Genomic DNA, 22,754 nt, shown 5'->3' on the forward strand with positions numbered 1-22,754 from the left:
CTGACCATTAGAGCGCTCAGGCACTGCCCGAGGGCCCAGGGTCAGTAGGGGGCCCCATGAGATGCCCCTGGTACCTTTCATTGGCTTTTTCATAGGCTTTTTTGGGTGCGGGCGAGGACACAGGGGCCCCATGATCCCCTATTGCCCAGGGGCTCCATGAGTTGTCAGTCCGCCCCTGGGCACAACTGAAAACCTACCAAGACATGGCCGTCCACATAAACTGAAAAGCCAGGCAAGGAGAGCATTAATCAGAGAAGCAGCCAAGAGGGCCATGGGAACCCATGGCCCATGCAGAAGTCCACAACTCAGGTGGGAGAATCTGTCCACAGGACATTAGTTGTGCACTCCACAAATATGGCCTTTATGGTAGAGTGGATAGCAGTCATTGCTGAAAGAAAGCCATAAGAAGTCCCATTTGCAGTTTGTGAGAAGCCCTGTGGGGTACACAGCAAACATGTGGAAGAAGGTGCTCTGGTCAGATGAGACCAAAATGGAACTTTTTGGCCTAAAAGCAAAACGCTATGTGTGGTGGAAAACTACCACTGCACAAAACATCACCCTGAACACACCATCTCCATAGTGAAACATGATGATGGCAGCATCATGTTGTGGGGATACTCTTCTTCAGCAGGGACAGGGAAGCTGGGCAGAGTTGATGGGAAGATGGATGGAGCCAAATACAGGGCAATCTTAGAAGAAAACCTGTTGGAGTCTGCAAAAGACTTCAGATTGGGGTGGAGGCTCACCTTCCAGCAGGACAACCCTAAACATACAGTCAGAGCTATAATGGAATGGTTTAGATCAAAGCATATTTATGTTATTAGAATGGCCCCCTCAAAGTCCAGACCTAAATTCAATTGAGGATCTGTGGCAAGACTTGAAGATTGCTGTTCACAGACTCTCTTCACCGAATCTGACAAAGCTTGAGCAAAGAATGGGCAAATATTTCACTTTCTAGATGTGCAAAGCTGGTAGAGACATCCCCAAAAAGACTTGCAGCTGTGATTGCAGTGAAAGGTGGTTCTGCAAAGTATTGACTCAGGCAGGCTGAATAGAAATGCACACCACACTTATCAGATATATATTTGTAAAAAAAAATTAAAAAAAACTTTAGCTTTTTTTTCACTTCACAATTATGTGCCACTTTGTGTTGGTCTATCACATAAAATCCCTATAAAATACATTTACAGTTTGGTTGTAACATATGAAACATTTCAAGGGGTATGAATACTTTTTCAAGGCACTGTACATGTACTGTATAACACCAATAAATATATTCCTATAAATATGAGTAATGTTTCTATTATCTCTGTATATTTTACTATGATTCCATGGTACAGGTGCATATATATAACAGCAAGTGAAGAGTTAAACATTAGCCCCTACTTCTTGCAACATAGTATCAAGCAGTGCAGAAAAGAAAAACTTATTTTGAGAAAAAACAGAGTTATTACTATGTGTGTGTAAAAATATACTGACACCTAATGAGAGTGTTCAGCATTGCAGCCAATAATCCAATCATCCCAATATGCAGTTTACTACATCCCTTCAAGGGATTTAAAATTGCGGCGGATATTGTTTACGTTAAAAACGGCACGCTCTTCATAGCGTGTACAAAATTAGCTGGTAACATGGCCTACTCTCTCCAAACTAAAACAGCAACACAACCCTACACGAACTCCAGCTCTGTAAAAAGAGTGACTTGATTACTATTCTTCCTTATATGGTCTCTACCTATCATTCTCCTCCAAAATGTGTATTACCCCACCCCCTCCCGCAATCTCAGCAATGTGACGTGATACCCACCTCCTTCTTCCTCTCTTTGTACAAGGTACACACTGATTGGCTTGTCCTGGAATTCTTTCTTTTCGCGTAAGCCGAGTGGCAGACGTCTGGTGACGTCAGTACCAGGGCCTGGTAGGGCGGGTTCGGTTCAGGCGGCAGAATTGGGTTTTGTGACTGCGGTGGACGTCACTGAATTCGGCTTGACGTCAGGGAGAGATCCAGACAACACCGTACGTAGCATGTCTTTTGTGTCTTCATGATTTATTTGTTGAATTGTCATGTGTGGCAGTCGTGCAGGGTGTGTTGGGAGGCCTGTAAAAGTGAATGCGGTTTTAGCTAGCCTGTAGGGTGGTGACATCTGGATGCTGTGTAAGTGGCCTGTTGATCTTCAGCCCTAGTATGCAACCGCCATAGGCATGGTTTGCTAGGTCATGAATGTGTTTGTACTTAGCTGTTGAGGCGTTAGTTGCCCACATTAGACTTGGCTTAGTGGTGTGGTGGGAAGTGTGGGACAAGGCAAAACCGAAAGCGTATACAAAGGCTTAAAGTAGAAGTAAAGGCAATAATTGTTTTTAGGGTAAGAGAGGATTAGAAGCCTATCAGTTTATGTTTGCCATCTGTGGCCTATTTGGGATATTTCCCTTCACTTCCTGTCCATTTGGTAAAATAGGAAGTTTTTCCAAAGTGAGGGGATCTCTGCTTGTAACCGGAACTCACTCTCAGGATAAATGTAAACAGGACAAAGAGACCTAAGGGCCAGTTCACACTACATGCATTTCAGTGTGCTTTTTTTTCTGCATCCAAAATGCACAGAAAATTGGTTATATGGTTGTCAATGTCATAGTTCACATCAGGGCTTGCAGTTCCAGTGTGTACCGGTTGGAGGAAAAAAAAGAACAGGCTGCATTTGTTCCTGCACAGAATTGTACTGGAGTGCAGTAAAATGCACAACAAATGCACTGCAATGCACATGTCCTTATTTAAATTGAAGAGAGAGGGGAAAAAAATGGACTGTGATGCATAAAAACCGCACCAGAACGTGTCAAAAACACTCATCTGAACTGCTTTTTCTATAGTGTGAACTTGCCATAAAGGGGGCAGAGAACAATATAAGCTGACAGGTGTTTTAAGCTCCATTCAATCCAGTAAAAAGAAAAAAAAAAATTCTCTCTCTATCTGTCTATATATAATATCTCGCAGAGTAGGGAAAAGACTACAACCCATGTCAATTTTTTTTTTTTTTGTTTCTACAACTTTGTCCCATTATAGAAATTACCGTTCATTTCCTGTCCCATAGGTGTACAATAGGAAGTTTTTCCAAATTAAGACTGCATTTGTATTATTGCAGTGGATGAACAAACATCGCCATTTATCATTCAAGTGGAATTCCAGCCTAACAGTAGTCCCTTCCTAAAAGAGATGTGTACGCCTAAATGGTTTTAATCTGCTCAGGTCACATGGTCCTCTTTTATCAGCGATCGGCAGCTGCAGGGGAGAAGAGGGAGAGCTTGACAACTGCTGGGAGCCGTGAAATTGCTTACAGCTTCCATGTCCTCATGTTCCCTCCTCCCCTGCAGTTGCTGCTCACTGATGTGGGGAAGCGGGAACTGTGGGATCATGTGACTGGAGTGGACTAAAAATAAGTAAATCAGTATTAAACGCAAACATTTTAATTATGTTGCAGCTTACCAATTCGTAGATGCTATGGTTGTATTAATTTCCTTTTTTAGACTTGCTTCTGTTTTCATCTGGTGGTCCAGCCAGCAAGTCTGTTGTTTTTCTCAAGCTCTCCAGCAGACTGTATCAGTTTATATGGATGAGACAAACCACTTAATACTGTCAGGGTTGATTAAAATGATCAGCTTTTATTTAATTCATGCAAAACCTTTATCCCAAAAAGGTAAACAGCTGTTTGGCGTAACTGATTATAAAGTGTGAGCTGGACTTTGGCTTCATTCTGTTGTGCCTCTTGCACTTTCCTTCAAAGTTGTCTCACTAAGCCTCTGTTCACATATACGAATTGGATGCATTTTGAACTGCATGACATGCAAACCAAACTGGCTTTCTATGGAGCTGGTTCACATATGTAAACTGGCCACAGTGCGTTTTTAAAAGAAGTCAGGTCCGAGTTTCAGACTGGTTTAGGTGCAATTTCAAGTACCATACACTTTAAAAATTTGCATCAGAACTGCTAAATGAAACCACATCTGACTCCTTTTACAAATCACATTGAAACCGGCCCTGCACATATGTGAACCCGGTCTAATGCTGGTGGTGTGTTTACTGGCATGATCACCAGATGAAAACGGAGGGGGGGGGGGGGGAAACTGATGCAGCCACCACATCTAATGACTGGTAAGCTGCAATGGAATATGTTTTTGGATTTGTGTTTAATAACGCTTTTATACACTTTTTTTTTTTTTTTTTTTTTTTTAAATACAGATTAGCCATGAGAAGGGGAGGTGAAAACATTTCTAAGCCTAGTGGTAGGCTGGAAACTTTAATGGCACCCTAGACACAAGTGGATGTGAGAAGCTTGAAAAGGTGCATGAGCTACTTTGTCTGCACGTAGGGCAGCCAATTAAAATGAACGGGCTGCTCTGTGTGTAGTGTGACAACATGCAAAAAAAACACATGCCTGATATATTGTGAATAGGGCCTAAGGGTGTGTTTATATTTGTTTAGCTCTCTGAAGAGTGATCATCAAGTGAATCGCTTTTCAGAGGGTGTTTTACAGTACCTCACCAACTGTTTTAACTCCTAAAAGCCTGTAACACTGCACTGCAACAGCTGTGGTATGGCCTGCCATACGCAACGGGGATAATTTTGTATACCCTCATATGGCTACCTTTGTAGCTTGGGTGGGTTAGTTAAGTGGGCAGCAACAATGTAGGTTAACCACCTGTTGTGTACATAGAGCAGTGCATATGACTGCAACTAACAGGCCCTTCTAGATACAAATGGAGGAGGGGGTGGGGGTTGGGAGAGAGATGAGAGGTTAGGGAGCATGAGAATGATGTTTCAAGGAGGCAGAAAAGCACAATAAAAAACAATTTCATGAAACATAGATTACAGGGCTATTAAAGTGGAACGTCACCCAAAAGGGGAAGTTCCGCTTTTTTTTGCATCCCCCCCCTCCCCCCTTTTCACTGTCACATTTGGCCCTTTTTTTTTTTTTGGAGGGGGCGGTGCCTGATTTTGACAGGTACCCGCTCCCACTTTCGAGCAAGATCGCCGCTGCAATCTTTTGGCCCCTCCTCCTTCCCCAACACATTCAAGTCCCAGAAGACTGCCTGACTAGTCACACAATGCAGCGCAACTTACATGAGCAGTAGGATGTTTTTCCTGGTGATTGAAACAAAAAGCAAGTGGATGTCCAAAAATGTAGAGTTGTCCCCATACACTTTTCCTCTCTAGGATGGGAAATTGGGCACCCCCTCCCCATTTATTCCCCCCCCCCCCCGGAGCCTGCATAAGCATTGCAACTGTGATCGAAGGATCATGGGTGCAGTGTCGGGCTCCTGCAGACACTTACTCCAGCTTTTTTGCCTATACCTCTGTAGGACTTTGTTAGAAAGCTGGAGGAAATGTCAATGGACTCATTATAAACGCCCTTGAAGTCCATTGAGAACTACAAGTCTTCTGCCACAGTGGCTGTTCAGACTTGTAGTTTATTTCTTCACAGTTTGCAATAACTGAATGTCATGGCTGCACAGGCAGAGCCCCACACAGTCGCACTCTACTGGGTATCTGAGTATAAAATGTGGCAGTGGGGGACCCGCCTGCTGTCATGGGGGTGGGGTGTGGGGGGAGGTGCTGGAGCATGATACACCCTAAATACTAGTGTAGCGTGTAATATGCTTCAAAAGGTGAACTTGGCCTTTAACTTACATTTCTGGGATGGAAAGTCTTAACGAAATTCCTCTGATTACGCACAAACAGCAAAAAAAAAGTCAGTTTTAATTAATTGCTACGCTATCCTAAAGTTAAACAAAAATGGTTTTAAACGCACTTTCATTCTTTCGGTCCCTTTTTTTTTTTTTTTTTTTTAAAGTGGTTTTGAAGAATTGTCTGGAAAGGTAGCACCACATCCATTCTCTGTATTTTCCAATCTAGTGGGTCAGTAACCCCTTGATTGCAGGCAGGCAATAGGTGGCACATAGCTAACTATCAGCTGGTGACTTGCACTAAGGTTTGAAGTGGGAGTATACAAACATTACAGTGTGTGACTGGGGCTCAGGCTGAAGGTGTGCAGAAAACTTTTTGATGATTACCTGTATATTGTCATGACTGGTGGAGCAGCATGAGCTTATATTCTTTTACTGATACTGGTCTAATTATATTGGGTGACATATAAGCTGTTGCAACGTAGGTAGAGTGCATGAGATTATTTTTAAAGTAACTGCGACCCACTGTGCCGCCTCTCAGAGCACAGCAGCAACCCAGAGGCCACGGGAAGTCCTATGCTCTGCCTTGGTTTGAAGTGTCTTTTGACAGTTGAAGGGAGAACTTTCCTCACTCTGCTGGGCATCTGAGGTCTGTGAGTGTGTTTTGGGGGGAGAGACTTTATGCTTTGGTTCTGAACCCCCCTACACTTTGCATTACATAGTACTGACCTTTTTATTTATTACAGGTACTTTTATAGTGCTGGCAAGATACACAGTGCTTTTCAACATATATTGTACATTCACATCAGAGACTGCCCTCAAGGTGCTTTAAATTTAAGATCACTAACTCACATTCATACATACACGTACTAGGACCAATTTAGACAGGAGCCAAATAACCTACTAGCATGTCTTTGCAGTATCGGAGGAAACCGGAGTCCCCGTAGGAAAGCCACACATGCACGGGGAGAACATGCAAACTTCAGGCAGAGTGTGCTGTGGTTGGGATTCGAACCAACAACCTTAGTGCTGCCAAGAGGAAATGCCTAAGCACTTTTGAACTGTGTGTTACTACTGACTCTTGTATTTCCAAACCCTCTTTTCTCCAATCATCTTCCAGGACAGCTACCCTCCTACCTAGACAGGAAACACATGATCCACATTAGTTTAAAAAGGCCCTCACTGCAATAGCAAGTGGTGAGTGTTATGATAAAATTATGAAGTCATACATTTTATTGCAGTGCAAGCACAGCAACATGCTTGGGTAACAATAAATGCAATTTAAAAAAAAAAAGGTAAAAAAGGAAAAACAAATCAGTTAGTCCAGAGCTTGTGCCTGATACATGGTGTGCATGGCTTGCGTGTACAATGCAAACACACCACAGGTTGCACACTTTACAGCCATTTTTAAGGTACTCAAACACTGAAACGGCAAGCCCTTTCACCATGAGGAAAGACATGCTTACTCAGTATTCCGCAGCGTTCTTTATGAGTACCCCACAAGGGAATACCATCACCCTTATATATGGTGGAAACCAGGAGAAAGGAAGCAAAGGCAAAACCCTAGGCAAATATTTGCTCTGCTGTAGGCCCTCAGTGTGACAGTTCTTCCTTTTTTTTTTACTGGTGCAGGACCCCATTTTAAAACCGTTTTCTGCAAACATTTTGATTTTTACATGTATGTGAAAAAAAAGAGTCAAACTTATTAAAAGAGAAGTTCAGATTTCAGTGGAAAAAAAAAAAATCTTACTCACCTAGGTGGACGCAGCATCACTCCCATGCTGCATCTGTGCCCTGCCAGCTCTAAGACTGAGAACTGAGCTTTCAAACAGCTTTTAGATTGCAGGGGTCTGATCTGAGTGGGCTTTAGCCTGCTTTCGGCTGACAGCAGGTCACAAGAGTGCAGAACTAACTGCACTTTTGTGATCCATAGAAGTACAGCCAAAAAAGTGTTGACTATACTTAAAGAAACTTTGGGGTTTTTGCTATTGGGATGTGGTGCCTCCACAGTGTGACTGGATCCTCCCATTTTTAAATGGTTTCGCCACAGGAACTCCACTGACTAGCATCAGCTACCCTTAAGATATATCTTTAAGGTTCAGAGTACATAGGAGACACAGACCAGAGTACAGATCATTGCATACTTCATTTAAAATGCCCATTAAAACAGATTACATTTAAGTGTCTTAAACTGGCATTTATTTGGGTAAATCAGCCAGCCAACTGTAAAATCCAACGCAGTGCTACTTCGCTACCTTCCAGGAGCGAGTTATTCTATGGTACAGAAGTGACATCGATACAGAAGTCCTGCTCTAATTTTTATGCATAAGAAAGTGATTAGTGATTGAGGATGTTCGATTTGCAGTTAAGTTCGTAGTAAACCAGCCCATTGAATTTTCAACAAATTGTGTAGCTTTCTGACTGGGTGACCACTTCCTGATGATGAAACAAAGAAATGATGTGGTGCTACTACCTAAGAATAAAACCCTAAACCTGTAAAAAATAAACACAAACACATGTAAATGTCCACAATGATTCAAATGTAATGAATACACAAATCAAGTGATATAGTGCATGTGATAAATATAAGTGAAAAGGGGAACATGCATAAACTGATGATGCCTGAGCATGGTGTATGTGCATAAAACAACAAACAAAACGACACTCACACCAATCTGGACTGAATGTCCAATTTTCACGTGATCGTGAGTAGTCCCATAATAGGACTATAAAGGTGCTACAAATCTCTCAGAAAAATATACCCCACATAAAGTGTCAAAATACTTACACATATAACATATATAAAATGAACCAACCAACTAAATCAAATTGTGAAAAAAACACATCACATTCTGTGCAAATACTCATTGTAACGATGGGAAGCGCAAATCAATATATCCACATGCATAAAGTGCAAAAAATATATCTCATGCCGTGCAGAACATACATATACAGTATATAGCACACCCTAATATAACAGCAAATGTCCAAAATGGGTGCAATACACTTAAAATATGCGATCTTGTGAACTTGAGTGATATGTGCAAATAGTGATACGAGGGCATCCACTAATGGAAAAATGCGCGCTCACCTCCCGCGTTGACCTGTGAAGGGTCACAACGCTATTAGGATCTCTATCAATGGATCCTTCATGCATAAAGCTCCTCCATAACCGCGTCACTTTCGCCTGGATGACATCCCTCTTTCAGACTGGCATGTGTAATGGCAGACCTCTTTCCTGTAGTGTTGTAAGTATGGCCAGTAACTGGAGTGGTAGAATGGCACCCACGGTGGCATCACCTGCTGCCTCGCACTAACCGCTGTCCCTGCCGATCAGCGTCCTCGCCAAGGCCACCGTGTGTGCCATTCTACCGCTCCAGTTACTGGCCATACTTACAACACTATTTGATTTGAAATCAAATCAGGGATACCCTCAATAAAATATAAAGGTGCGACCTTGCAAATCTATGCAGCTACAGCACCGGGAACACTAGCAAGAAGATCCTTGAGACCATTGCTGGAACTGATGCGGAAAAAAAATATCCGATACAGTTGGGGTTTCCGAGCATGCTTAGTTGGATGGAAGGATGGACATTTAGCTAGATTGAGGTTCCCAGAAGATCTTCAGGATTTTTAGAACTGCAAATGCCAGAAATCCCAGGGTGGCCTAATGAGATAAAGGAGAAAGGGGGACTGGAAGAAGAGAGGTGGCAATTAATCTCCAAAAAAAGAGACGGTAATGGAGATATGAGGAACAGAAGAAGATAATACCTTTGAGAGACCCTATATTGCTAGAAATTATTTAATAGATGGAGCTGAATAGGAACCTAATTTGGAACTCGATTCTAGGTTTTTTTTTTTTTTATCCCTCTCTCTCCTCTCCCTCCTGTCCTTACGCAATACAAGGTGGTGGGACATATATAGGAGGTCATGGAGATGGGGCTTGGGAGATGGAGGTATGGAGTGAAAGGTACAGCATTAGTGGGATACGTGGAGGCCAACCACTTCTGGACCCACGCTTCATAGGGATTGGGTGGTGGGAGGCATTCATTGACAATTAGAGGGACAGACAATACCGGGACAATTAGAGGGACCGACTTACCCCAATTAGAGGGACCGACAATGGGAATTGTCCCACAACCGATCCAAAGGCTAGAGATGAGCCATAGGTTTTTATGGGGTAGGTGGGGGGGAAGTGTGAAGAGGGAAGGGGAAGAAGAAAGACCTACCTTTGTAGTTACCCGATGTGTTAGACTTATTATACCAAGACCTACCCTTGTGTGGATCGGAGGAAAAGAGGAATTAATACAATAGAGATGGCGGATAAAAATGTAGTTAATTTTATGACCTATAATGTAAAAGGTTTGAATACTCCGGTAAAAAGACATAAGACCTAAAAGGGAAATTTATCAACGTTCAATTGATGTAGTATTTTTACAAGAGACATCTATCTCATGATACAAGAATTAGGTTACAATCAAAAACTATCCGGTATGGTATTACGCTGACTCACCAAGAAGCCATTGGGATGGCAGAAAAATGTGAGATTTGCTATACAAAGCACCTTCTGGGAGCCAGCGAGCATTCCATGGTAAGGCAGGGACATCAGTCTGGAAGTCCCGCCTTTTGCACATTTCATCATTCGCCAGTCATCATCAGGAAGTAAATAAAATATGTGAACCTCCTGCGCTACTAAGCCTATACTAAGATGATTAAAAGCTGCCAACATCCAATCATATACCAGGTGATAAATCAAATAATGAAACAAAGAAACGATGTGGCGCAACTACCTAATAAAACCCTAAACCTGTAAAAAATAAACACAAAACGCATGTAAATATCCACAATGAGACAAATGTAATGAATACACTAATCAAGTGATTTGATTTCTCTCAAATCTTTATCATCAAAATAGTGGAATCGGGTACCTCGGTATTTCTGTATTCACTCCTTGGGGTCTTCTTATCCTATGAACGTTATCCATTTTCAATTGCTCTGTTATTGAATTTAATAACTTATTCGGTACCGTTCTGAATTCTTCTCTCTGGGGTGTTTCAGGTAACCCTCAGATTGTTCCTTTTATTTCTATTCTCCTGATCTTCTATCCTGTATAACCGTTTCCTTTTTTCACGTCGCATTTCCTTCATTTGCCCCTTCACTCTCAACCAATAACTATTGCTTGAGTGTGTTTATCCAATTCATCTTCAGTCTCTTCCACTCAGGACAAAACGTGTCCGAAGTCCCTATGCAAAATTGCCATATCATTTTTTGAGAATTCTAGTTTCTAATTTCGCAAACATGCTTCTTGTTTGTCCTTCCGTATTTTTTTTTGTGCCCCTCACATTGATTCAAATCAGTTGTTTCCAATGACAATCTGGATTGATCTCTACTGTTTGTTTCCATTTCTTGTCTTCCACTAGCTTCCCATTTGTCTCTCTGGGGTGAAACCCCCTAGACTCTCTTATCCTGCGGGGGCATATATTTTTAAATTATACTTGTTTTAGGGGCCCCCTTAGGCCGTGTGTGGTGTGCGGGTACTCCCTGGGGTGGTCGGTCCCTCCAGGGTTGACATCCTCCCCACCAGGAATTTGTCTCTACAATCCCACCTCTCCCCCTTACCCTCTGGGGTGAATTGGCATGGGGTTAGGTGCCCTGGTTCCCTGATCCCCCCACGCCCCATGTGTCATGGGGTGTTGCTGTTAGCATTGCAGACTGCAAAGTGACTGTGCATTTCCTCCTTATCAGTTACTGTATCTGTGACCCCAGATGGATGCGACCTACTGGTTTGGGCGGCAGTGCCCACCATTCATGTTGCTGGGCAGTTGCCCTCCTTCGTGGTCCTGAGCCTGGTGCTGTGCCTTGTTAGGGCAGTGATGGGTGGTGTTATGGGGTGCATGGCCATTTTGGGTTTGGGCTAATGCCCTTCTTTTCCCCAGGTCGCCGACGGTGGGCTCTGTACCCGGGTGTGCTATGGGGGGTCGGTCTGCTTTGGCAGACTGAGTCCTCAGGCCACATTGCTGCTGAGTTCATAGCTGTGCTGTAGCCCATGCCTTGCCTGTTACATAGGTGTGCTATGCTATATAACAAGTGCTTCCATTTAACATGTAAAAAAAAACACATCTACTGGGGACAGCACAAGAGGTGGTATGGGACACCTTCCATGTTAGCAAGTGTGTCTGAGTTTTTTTTCCTGGTCCTGCGCAAAAGTGGGGGTCTCTTGTCCCGACCACTTGCACGATGCCTCTCTCCCACTACTGCCCTGGTGGAATTGTTGGGGTGGGCAAATGTGGTCTGAGGCATCCCACCTGGCATGGCTTCTGCTCCACAGTTTGGTATTGGGAATGGCGGTACTGGTTTGTCATCCTCTATAGCTCAATAGTCTCCAGATGCTGTTTGAGGTCTTCTGTGAGCGAGGAGAGGCCTCTGCTTTGCTCCCAAGAAATAGCTGCGGCTAACGGCTGCATTTATTTTCCTCAGGGCAGGGAACGTTCACAAGTGCACAGCTCTCGGGGGCTCCCGGTACATTAGCCATCCTCTTTGGTGCACGGAAGTTGTCTATGCGGGGAATGCCCACAGTGTGTCCCAAAGCGCCTTCCGTTATCTTACTCCTCACAGATGGTGAAGTTTACTTGGAGTGGATCTTCCTCTTTTAGAGGTTGATGAAAGCAACTGTGATACCGGTGGTAGAGTCCCTCTTCCCTAGCGATCCCGCAAACCTACTGGGTGGAATTAGTTTCCCACCCTGTTTACCTGTGCAGGGTCAGCGTTGCATCTGTTGACTACATGCCTGTTGTCTCAAACGCATACTGTGCGGGCTAAAGTTCTGTGGCAGTGTCTGCCTACCGGACAAGTGGACTAAGTGTATGTGGATCTGGCGGACCAGTTGGTCTAGGGCCTGAAGCCCTGCGTGTGTTTACCCTGACCCCTGCCTAGGAGTTTGAAGTGTCTGGGCCTACTTCGCGGATCCGAGCAGACCATGGTGTTTCTCCCGGCAGACAAACTGTGTGCAGTTCCATGAGAGAGTGCTGCATCCCTACTCCCTAGATTATCTTCCAGTGGGCGAAGTCTATGGCTTTCTTGGACAAACAGGATCAGTTGGACCAGTGAACGGGGGCCTCTTTCCTATGGTGACTCTTCAAGCCGGGAAATCCTTTCTCCCTCTTTGCTGGACAGTTGTCTTGACGGATACCAGCTGGGAATGAGGCCTGGGTCTAAGATTGCCACAGGGCTGTTGAACACCGAAGTGGTCTCGCCTACTTATCCTTGTCACTGGAGTTCTGATCGGTTCCATGACCAGCTGGTAGCAGTGTTGGCTGGTCCTTTTGGGACTCTTGATGGGTCAGGAGATCTCGTGAAGGCAGGGGGGTGGGGGGGGAAACGTCAGCTGCAAATAACTGTACCAGGGTAATGCTTGTAACTGCAGGCATCATCCCAGTAGGACCACTTGAAGACCTAGTATGTGACTAGTCGGTGAGTGATTAAACACATACACTGCGCTTTTGCAAGGGGCATATTAGCACCTATAAAATGATTAACTATTAAGCTGCTTTCACACTGATCTGCAGGTGCAGCGTAGGGCACCTGCGGCTTTTCAGTTGCTTAGCATCACACAGCCCTACACTTCTATTTTATACCCCTAGTTTGGTACACTTTCTGAATGCATGCCAAATCTCCCGAATGCAGGCATTTTGGTGCTATTTTGGAAAGTGCACCACCCCTGCAAGATATAATAGAACAAAAATAGAAATCTATAGAAAAACGCAGCTAACCTCAGTTTGAAAGCAGCCTTATAAAGGGGGCTCAGGACAGTAAGGGCTTCTTCGTCTTCTTCTTCGTCATCTTCTTCCCCCCTCAAAGAAATTTTGCTCAGAGTCTAAGAGCAAGCTAAAATAGTTAGGAGCCAGTTTATTTCATGCCGTCTGTTCCCCGGGCCAGTGCAAGGATTTTTGTCACCCCCCCCCCCCCCCTCCCCATCCTACAACCCAGCCCATGCTGGTACTGCTAGCCCCCATTCCTTCCCATAGTTCTCCAGCCACCCCGAGCTGCTACTGCTAAAGTGAATGGGCTGACAAAAGCTCAGGTGCCAGGATGCAATTCCTAGCTGCCATGGTGGCATGCCACCTGGGATTTTTGGAATTTAAAAATTTAAATTCTGAACCAATTCATTGTGGCTCGTGACTGATTACCAGATCAGTTAAAGTGAAAGTAAAGTCTAATTTTTTTACTTCTTACAGGTAAGCCTGTAATAAAGGCTTTACCTGTAGGTAGAGTGAATATCTCCTAAACTTGCACTGTTTGTGAGATATTCACACAGCATGCAGCCTGAAGGGACGACATACCAATGCCGTACCTTCAGAGCTCTGGGTGGGCTGGGATTGTGACATCATCGTGGCCCCGGCCATTCATACAGCCAAAGTCCGTGAATTCGGAAGGAAGACTAGGTGAAGATAGATGCACCCAGGAGCTGTGACAGCGTTGCACCTGGGGGCTCAGCGTTCAGATAAATCTGTCATAATGCACTAGTATGCGGTACATACTAGTATGTAATATCTTAAAACTGTAGGGGCACAATTTTTTTTTTTTCTTTTTTTGGTGGCGGTTTGCTACCTCTTAAAATGGTCCTTGCTCTTCAAAAGGTTAAGGCTTCCTGAGCTGCAGTTTAGAGCTGATGCCATCCTGAGTTTGAGTTGCATACTAATTGTCCTTAATCTTCTAATAAAGTGTGTGCGTGTGTACACTATGCAGTCCAAGAAGCACATTCGTGGCTTTTCCTCAGCCCCTGATGGGCTGGAATGCTTCAGGAGTGTGGTGCTGATATGCTTGATGTACTATAGAGCCCAATAAATGTATTGGAAAAAGAAAAGGATTCAGCAGATGTGTGCCTGTATATACGCGTGTGTGTACCTTGTTTAACCTGATTGAAAACAAAAAAAGCACATTTCTGTCCATAGTTCCTACTTTGCATCTGCCCCTTTTTTCTTTCTTTTTTTTTTTTTTCCTTTTTTTTTTTTCTTGCTTTTTTTTTTAAACAGTCACTTATGTAAGCTGAAACTTTGCTGTGGACAACCATTTTTCTAGGACTGTTTACAGTATTATTCCAGGATATACCTAACTAATGGTAAAACTGCTCCCCCCAAACACCTGTGGAGGAAAAAAAAAAGGTCTTTATACATGGTGGGGGCAGGGAATAGTGCTCAACAATAGCTGGAATGCCTGAGTGGTGACGCCGCCCATAGTCTTGCTATGGGCTATCTGTTGTCGTGATCACTCTTCTCTCCTGTAGCTGCCGCTAGCCCAGATCGGGGAGAGAATAATTTTACTTGACTGAAGTGGCCTGAAAATAGGTAAGTGTAAGTGTTTAGCAGATATTCACACTGGAAGCAGCTGGTATTGTCACAGATTCATGCGCACTGAGCTCTCAAGGGTTGGCATGCTGTCCTTTCAAAACTCTGAGCCGTGGTCTTGATACCTGTGCTTATGAATGGGTGTGGTGTCATCGTGGCTCAGCCATTCAAGTGGCCAGAGCCCGCAAACCCAGAAGAAAGACTGGGTGACGATGGAAGCCTTTTTCAGCGGTTAGAGCACACCGCTGGAGGGCTTCATTCTAAGGTAAGTCTGCCATAATGTGCTAGTATGCGATTCACATTATAGCTTGAACCCTTCTTTATTTTTTAATTCAAAGCGTTTACTACTGCTTTAAGATTATTTGGGTATGTCCTGGAATCCTACTTTAAATAACAAGATCCAGAGGCTGAAAATTGTTTGGGCCCCCCCCCCCCCCAATTTTTTCAGAATACCTTAAGCCTAGTGTCAGTCTAATGTGTTTTTGTTTTTTTTTGTACCTGTGGTTTTTCACTGTGCTCAGTATCTTAGTGGTGAGGTTTTTTTTCACTCTTGTTGAACAATTTGAGATAGTCTTTGGAATTATTTCTTCTGCCTTTTTATACCTGGCTTGCAAAGATTTAAAGTAATGTATACATTTTTCGTTGTTTAAAGGGATTTTATAGTGGTTTTGTGTATATTTTTCATTAATTCTTGGTCAGGACTGGGGGAAAAAAAAAGCTTTTTTTTTTTTTTTTTTTTGTTTAGAGTTTAATATCTCAAAACTGAAATTTACACTTACAAATGTGAATGTTTTTAGTCAGAACAGACGTCTCATCCCCCTTCCACTCAGTGGCTTAGTCCCAGGTTTCAATGAAAGGCAGTTCCTGAGTGGAGATTAATGTGCTGTCCTGGTAAAAAACATTCACATGTGCGATTACACAAGAATGGGCAGAAATCGCACCAGGCTAAAAGTAGTGCATTCGCTACTTTTTTGTAAGCTGACTGCAACTGCATCACATGGTACTTCTGTACCCTGCGATCAGGCGTGGGCAGACAAATTGCATTTGTGACCTGAGTTTAGGATGTCATTAACTTAATATTGATACACACTACAGATCGCAACTGCAGTGGATTTTGAATCATGTGTGGTAGACGTGCACGGAATGTGGGTTTTTCACATCGTGTTCTGGTGTGAGTGTCCTTTAGCACTATGGAAATCCTGCGTCCATATATTTTAATATTTTGTTAAACACAAATATTTTTTTAAAAGATACAGAATTGGTAAAAAAAATGTATCTAAAATTTCCCACATCAATTTAAAAACAGAATTTTAACAAATCACACATTGACCCAAAACCATTATAGCTTCCCTTTAGCAACAATTTGCTGTGAAAGTAATCATCTTTGGTTTTTGGGACTGTCTCTTTTTGCTGGTTTTAATTTGGTGTCTCTCTCCCCTTTCCTTATGTCACCCCTTTCAACCCCCACTATCTCTCTCTGTCTCTTAAACCCCCCCCCCAAAACCACCTCTGCTGTATGATCTCTCCTTCAGTTTGGGTTCTCTTTCCTGTTTCTATGGATGATTCTGAGAGTCCGGCCAGTATCTTGGCCTCGGTGAGAGCGCAGGAAGCACAGTTTGAGTTGCTGTCTCGTGCTCTGGAAGAAGAGAGGAGACACGTCACTGCTCAGCTGGACCGGGTGTGGGTGACCCCTCAGGAGGCCACTTCCACTCAAGCCAATGGCACCCTCACCCGTCGCCAGCAGGTAATTAACACTGCCAGTGTGTAATAATTTGTGAAATATAAATGTTTTTCTCTTTTGTTCATTAGAGGAAACTGCATGATCTTGCACATTGTATAGGGCTATACATTCATTGCCATTCATCTGCAAAAGGGATACATTGTGGGTACGTACATGATCTTGTGTATTTCACCACCTGCAGGAGTTGGACAGTTGAAGTACTGGAAAAAAAACAGAGAAGACCCCCTACTGCTGGACAAAACCCCTTCCACAGATGTAGACAACTCGGTTATTAGCCTAGTATATAGATTTTTTTCCTCCAAGAACTCTTAAGTTGCTTTGGTTTCTTCAAGCAAATAGTTGGATGGGTGACAGACCAGATAAAATACTACTTTGGGTACTAACCCAAGTTACAGCCTTTGAACCCATGCAGTTTCTTGCCCCATGCGGGTTCAGCTGCAACAGCACAGTTTCCTAATCGACAGCTCTTGGGGTTTTGACCCTAAGGAGACTGGCCAAACCTTGGCTCTGAATGGTGTTGGTCTTCAGTACCATGGCAGACAGCTGTGGCTGCTAGCATTCGTTGCTTATGGTGAAATAAGTAGATGTCCTCCCTGTCTGCCTCCAACCCTTTTTGACCCTTTCTCTTCCCGCTTCTTCTGTTTATCATATGGGAGTTAATGTACTGGATGCATGAAGGCCTCAGGGTTCCTCTCACCGTGGAGTCTGTCATGCTTTCAAGACACCTACCACTTTAAAACACAGATGTATAACAGGTAGCATGGCTAAGTGGTTTTCTATAGTGGGGTTACCGCTGGAGTTTGAGGATTTGTGTGCTTTTAGAGTGCCTAACCCTTTAAGACATGAAGGAAAGAGTACATTTAAAAAAAAAAAAAAAAAAGCCAAGCATTCATGTTGCAAATCTTGGCATCTTTTCTGTCCATAGGTGTTTTTTTTTTTTTTTTTTTTTTTCTTTTTTCCCTTTCCAAAGAACTTTGGAGAAGTGGTCTAAAGCAGTCTTAGATTATGCAATTTTCTATCCTTCCACTTTGGGTCAGTGTTGATTGTAGACTCCCTCCCAAAGCGCTCTTGGGTTCTGCCAGTGGATAGCCTTCACTGCTAGCAGAACACGATCACTGCTGACAACTATAGCTGCCAGCAGTGATCACATGAAACATTTCCGACACTAGTTGTTATGAAGACAATCAATGGATTGACTTCAGTATAACCTGCCTGCCCATTGATGGATCGAATGTTGGCCGGTGCCTGCTGAACCAGCCGAGATTCAATCCATCTGTGGCTGGCTTAAGTCCCATAAGCTCTTTACCTACACAGGGGGCATGGAGCCTTGTGTGACAGTGTCCTCACACTATCACACAGGGTGCCATGCCCCCTGTGAAGGTAAAGAGCAGTGGAAATAGTCAGGATAAGGACACAGGGTTTTACACACGTACTGAGTGTAGAACTACAGAGCGTTTATTTTTAGGGAAGAAAACTGCTTGCGTCCCTCCCAAGTACTTTGAAATCTCCAAACTACGGCTCATTATATGGAAATGCCAGAACCCAGAGAAAGCTGCAAACAGTCAACCGCTCAGAGTCAACGGTCTGTAGTCCTGCATTCAGCAAATGTGCAAATCATGTGTCCTTTTCCTAACCATTTCCACAGTGACTGAGTTTTGCACTATCATACCTGGCATTTAAAACCTGCCAAGTCTGTAGAAAAGCCCATACCTTCTTTTCATGAAATTTCTCCCTCCTGTCTAGTGCAAGGTGGGTGAACATATAGTTTTTGAAATTATTGGCTAGCTCATGTATTGGACAACTAAGTTCATGAATTGGCAGCTTTGTAAAATCAAATATCAGGCACCTCCTCCACAGAAGATTTTCACCTCTAATCTGCTTTTGTCTTCAGAGGTTGTGGGACTTGCATTTGGCCATCTAGGGACTCCTGGCCACATGGGTTTTACTCAAAACTCTTTATGGATGAGCAGAATTCATCCAGTTCTGGATCTCAAAAATCCAAACGTTCAAGATGGAGTACATCCCTTCAGTAGTGGTATTCCTGCATCAGGGGCACCACATGCCATACATAGAGATGCATACCTTCATGTACACAATGGCAAGGAGCACCAGCAGTTCTTGAGTTTTATGATGAGAGAGGAGCACTGACAATTTGCAGCTTTGCCTTTTAGCCTAACCATGGCTGCTTGAGTGTTTGCCAAAACATTGGTGCCAGTCGTAGCCACTATGAGGTTGAGAGGGATATCAGTTGTGATCTCCTATTGCATGTCAATTCTTGTTAAGAACTTGACTCCTTATCCATCACGATTCAGACTGGATCTTGAACCTACAGAAATCTTGCAGATTTTGGCCCTTTGCCCAGAATATGTGAGGCTGATTTTGAATACCAGTCCAAGAGCCTGGCAGCAGTGCTGGAAGTTTTCTACATTCTGAATTGGATAGAAAGTAATTTACTTGCTCTGTCCAGATCTGCCAATGTTTGGGAATACCAGATATGGATCTTCTGGTATAATTTCGCAAACGGAAGCTGGACAGGTTCTCAGCAAGGGCAAGAGACCCTTGGCCAGACATGGCAGATGAATTGGTAGCTCTGTGGGATTGCTACACTAATATGCTTGTATGCATCCTGAATATCATAATGGATGCGCTGTGGCATTTTTCCAATGCAAGCAGACCTACTGTTGCAAGGGCCAGGTAACTACACTGCTTTACAGTCACCATCTTTAATGGCTTGACTGTTTGAAAGCCAAGTTCTGAAAGACATAAGGTTGTTGAAAGCAGTCTTTCATACTGTGATCAAAACTCGTAAGGCCATGTCTTGTAATATCTGCTATAGCTTGTGGATAGTGTTTATTGCATGATGTGAATTCCTTGGTATGTCCTTGATCTTTTTCAGTTGCTCGTCTCTTTACCTTTCTCCAGTGCAAAGTGGAGCTGGTGGAATCTGGTTCTGGTATCGTTGCCACTTATCCCCACTTTCATTCAGGGAGTTGAACACGTTGGTACTCCTATAAGACAATCATTGTCGCTGTGGGATCCTAATCTAGTATTGTCGATTTTGCAAAAACTGCCCTCCAAAAGCAACTGAGGTGTACTGCTGTAGACATTGTCCTAGCAAGTGACTTTTCTAGTTTCCATCTCTTTGGCACGCCTCATATCAGAAATGGTAGCCTCATCCTGCAATCCTCCATATTTTAATGTTGCATAAGGATAAAGTTGTCCTATGTCCAAAGCTCCTCTCCTTGAATAAAAAGTGGTATTCACATTACACTTGTTGGAGGATATCATGCTTCTGTTACTGTTCTCTAACCCTATTGAAGTGGTTTTACATTCTTTGGATGTACAGTAGAGTGACTTGCATGTACCTGTACGGTTTGGCTTCCGGAGGCAGAGTTCACACATACTGTGGTACAGGTGTTTTACTGCATTGTAAAAATGCCTGTCACCACAAGGATTGCACAGAAAACAATTATTTCCTGTGTCCCTTTTATACTTTAAACATGCCATATCGCATGGCACTGTACATCAGTGTTCATCTGCAGAGAAACATACCACAAGTTTGTGCACGTTACATAAAGTTTGTACAAAGAGGAGCTGTTTGATGCGCTGAATTGCAGACCACACAGATCCCTACCGGAGCTTTCCATTCCAGTGTGAATTCATGCTAAGGCTCTGTATTTTTGGTTGTAGAGGGTGCATGTAAGGGTCTTGAAGCATTGATGACTACAATCTTTTGCTGTATCCAGCAAACCATTGTACTGGTGTGCTATCAAGTGCCAAGAATCACCTTTTCTAGTAATGACTCGCTCAACCAGGGCAGTGATTTACATCCTGGGCTTTTCATCCTGGGCTTTTCATCATGTGTCATTATTGCAGGTTTGCAAGGCAGCCACTTGGTCATCCCATACATACATTCACCAAATTTTACAAGATGGATGTGGCAGCATCAACTGATGCCATTCTTGGGTATAAAGTTTTACATGTGGCAGTTTGAGGCCCATTCACACTGCCCCCACACTAAATTCTCCACTTTAGTGTATAGTCAGTTGAAAATTTTGGGTTGCAGTGAGGTGCAGCAGGGGGCTGTATGATCGTTTTAGCACATCACACAATTTTTTTTTTTTCTCCCTGTCAACTTTGTCACAAAAATTACATTTCATTCATGTCACCACACATTTAAGAGGTCGAAGTTTGCTGAGAGTTCAGAGATCTTCACAGCAGTGGGGGAGGGTAGGGTTTTTGGCTATCAGTAGGGGCTGTACCCAGATTGTCTTGTTTATTTGGTGCGCCTAGTGTCCACCACCTGCAGGTGGCGATATTCTCAGTGGTGAACGAAAGTAGAGTAGTGTCTTCCAATGAATGCAGAGAGAATAATTTTATGGTGCGTACAGTCCCATTTACTTTAAAAAAAAAAAAATTGTGTGAGAGAAACTAGAAAAATTTGAATATCGTGCAGAAGTTCATTTATTTCAGTAATGCAACTTAAAAGGTGAAACTAATATATGAGACTCATTAAATGCAAAGCAAGATAGTTCAAGCCATGATTTGTCATAATTGTGATGATTATGGCTTACAGCTCATGAAAACCCCAAATCCACATTCTCAGAAAATTAGAATATTACATGCAATCAATAAAACAAGGATTGTACATAGAACAATATCAGACCTCTGAAAAGTATAAGCATGCATATGTACTCCGTACTTGGTTTGGGCCCCTTTTGCAGCAATTACTGCCTCAATGCGGCGTGGCATGGAAGCTATCAGCCTGTGGCACTGCTGAGGGGTTATGGAAGACCAGGATGCTTCAATAGCGGCCTTCAGCTCTTCTGCATTGTTCGGTCTCATGTCTCTCATCTTTCTCTTGGCAATGCCCCATAGATTCTCTATGGGATTCAGGTCAGGCAAGTTTGCTGACCAATCAAGCACAGTAATCCCACAGTCATTGAACCAGGTTTTGGTGCTTTTGGCAGTGTGGGCAGGTGCCAAGTCCTGCTGGAAAATGAAGTCAGCATCCCCATAAAGCTTGTCTGTGGAAGGAAGCATGAAGTGCTCCAAAATCTCCTGGTAGACGACTGCGGCGACCCTGGACTTAATGAAGCACAGTGGACCAACACCAGCAGATGACATGGCTCCTCAAATCAACATTCCCCACCACCCAGGGAGATGTCTACAGCCGGCAGGGTATGTTACCACCACATTGCTGCAAGGTGGCGGTGAGTATACTCGGGAGTCTAGTTCAGTTTTAAAGGCTCATTCACACTATATGCGGTGAGGTATGTTTTTCTGCAGATGAACAACACAGATCACCTCTAGGGCACACAAAAAAAATCTGTGCCTAGGTTTCTGGTGTCCTGATATCCCCCCAAAAATTGTAGTATCTCCTCTTTACTCAGCTCATTGGAATCTCTATGCCTCAAGAGGGTAGCAAGGCTTACATTAACTGCATTTTAGTACAGTTATCCTTTTAAATCCAAACTGAAGCCAAAAAAAAAAAATGTATAGCCCCATAAAAAGATTTGCTGCAATCCAGAGTTGTCAAAACCCCCCCCCCCCCCCTCCCCAAAGCACCCAAGCTGTGGTTTATTGTGTTCCATCCTGTAACTGGCTATTGAAAGGAAAAGCAGCACAGTGATGCTCTCATCTTCAGTCATTTTGTTAATCGTATATTAACCACTTGCCCTCCATTAACCATTAAGCCCCCCTTAGCCTCTTTTTGCTACTCAGCGCTGCACTAATTCAACTGATAATTGCGTGATCATGCAATGCTGTACCCAAACGAAATTTACGTCCTTTTTTTCACACAAATAGAGCTTTCTTTCGGTGGTATTTGATCACATGTGCGCTTTTATTTTTTGCGCTATAAACAAAAAAAAGACTAAAAATTTTGAAGAAAAACAATATTTTTTACTTTCGGCTATAAAAAAATATGTAGTAAACTCAAAGTTAGTTATAAATTCAGGCCAAAATGTATTCTGCTACATGTTTTTGGTAAAAAAT

General features: G+C 43.3%; 1 long non-coding RNA gene across 1 annotated transcript; it reads left to right on the forward strand.

Annotated features, from left to right (window-relative positions):
* Positions 1 to 1,863: 1,863 nt before the first annotated feature.
* LOC149429356 (uncharacterized) lies at positions 1,864 to 21,950 on the forward strand. Its single transcript, XR_016310489.1, has 3 exons — positions 1,864 to 2,015; positions 16,549 to 16,760; positions 21,728 to 21,950. It is a non-coding gene; the product is annotated as an uncharacterized LOC149429356 (long non-coding RNA).
* Positions 21,951 to 22,754: the final 804 nt, after the last annotated feature.

The sequence above is a fragment of the Staurois parvus genome, unplaced genomic scaffold (assembly GCF_062004578.1).
Source record: "Staurois parvus isolate SC_StPar_1 unplaced genomic scaffold, SC_StPar_1.0 ptg002741l, whole genome shotgun sequence".
Taxonomy (NCBI): domain Eukaryota; kingdom Metazoa; phylum Chordata; class Amphibia; order Anura; family Ranidae; genus Staurois; species Staurois parvus.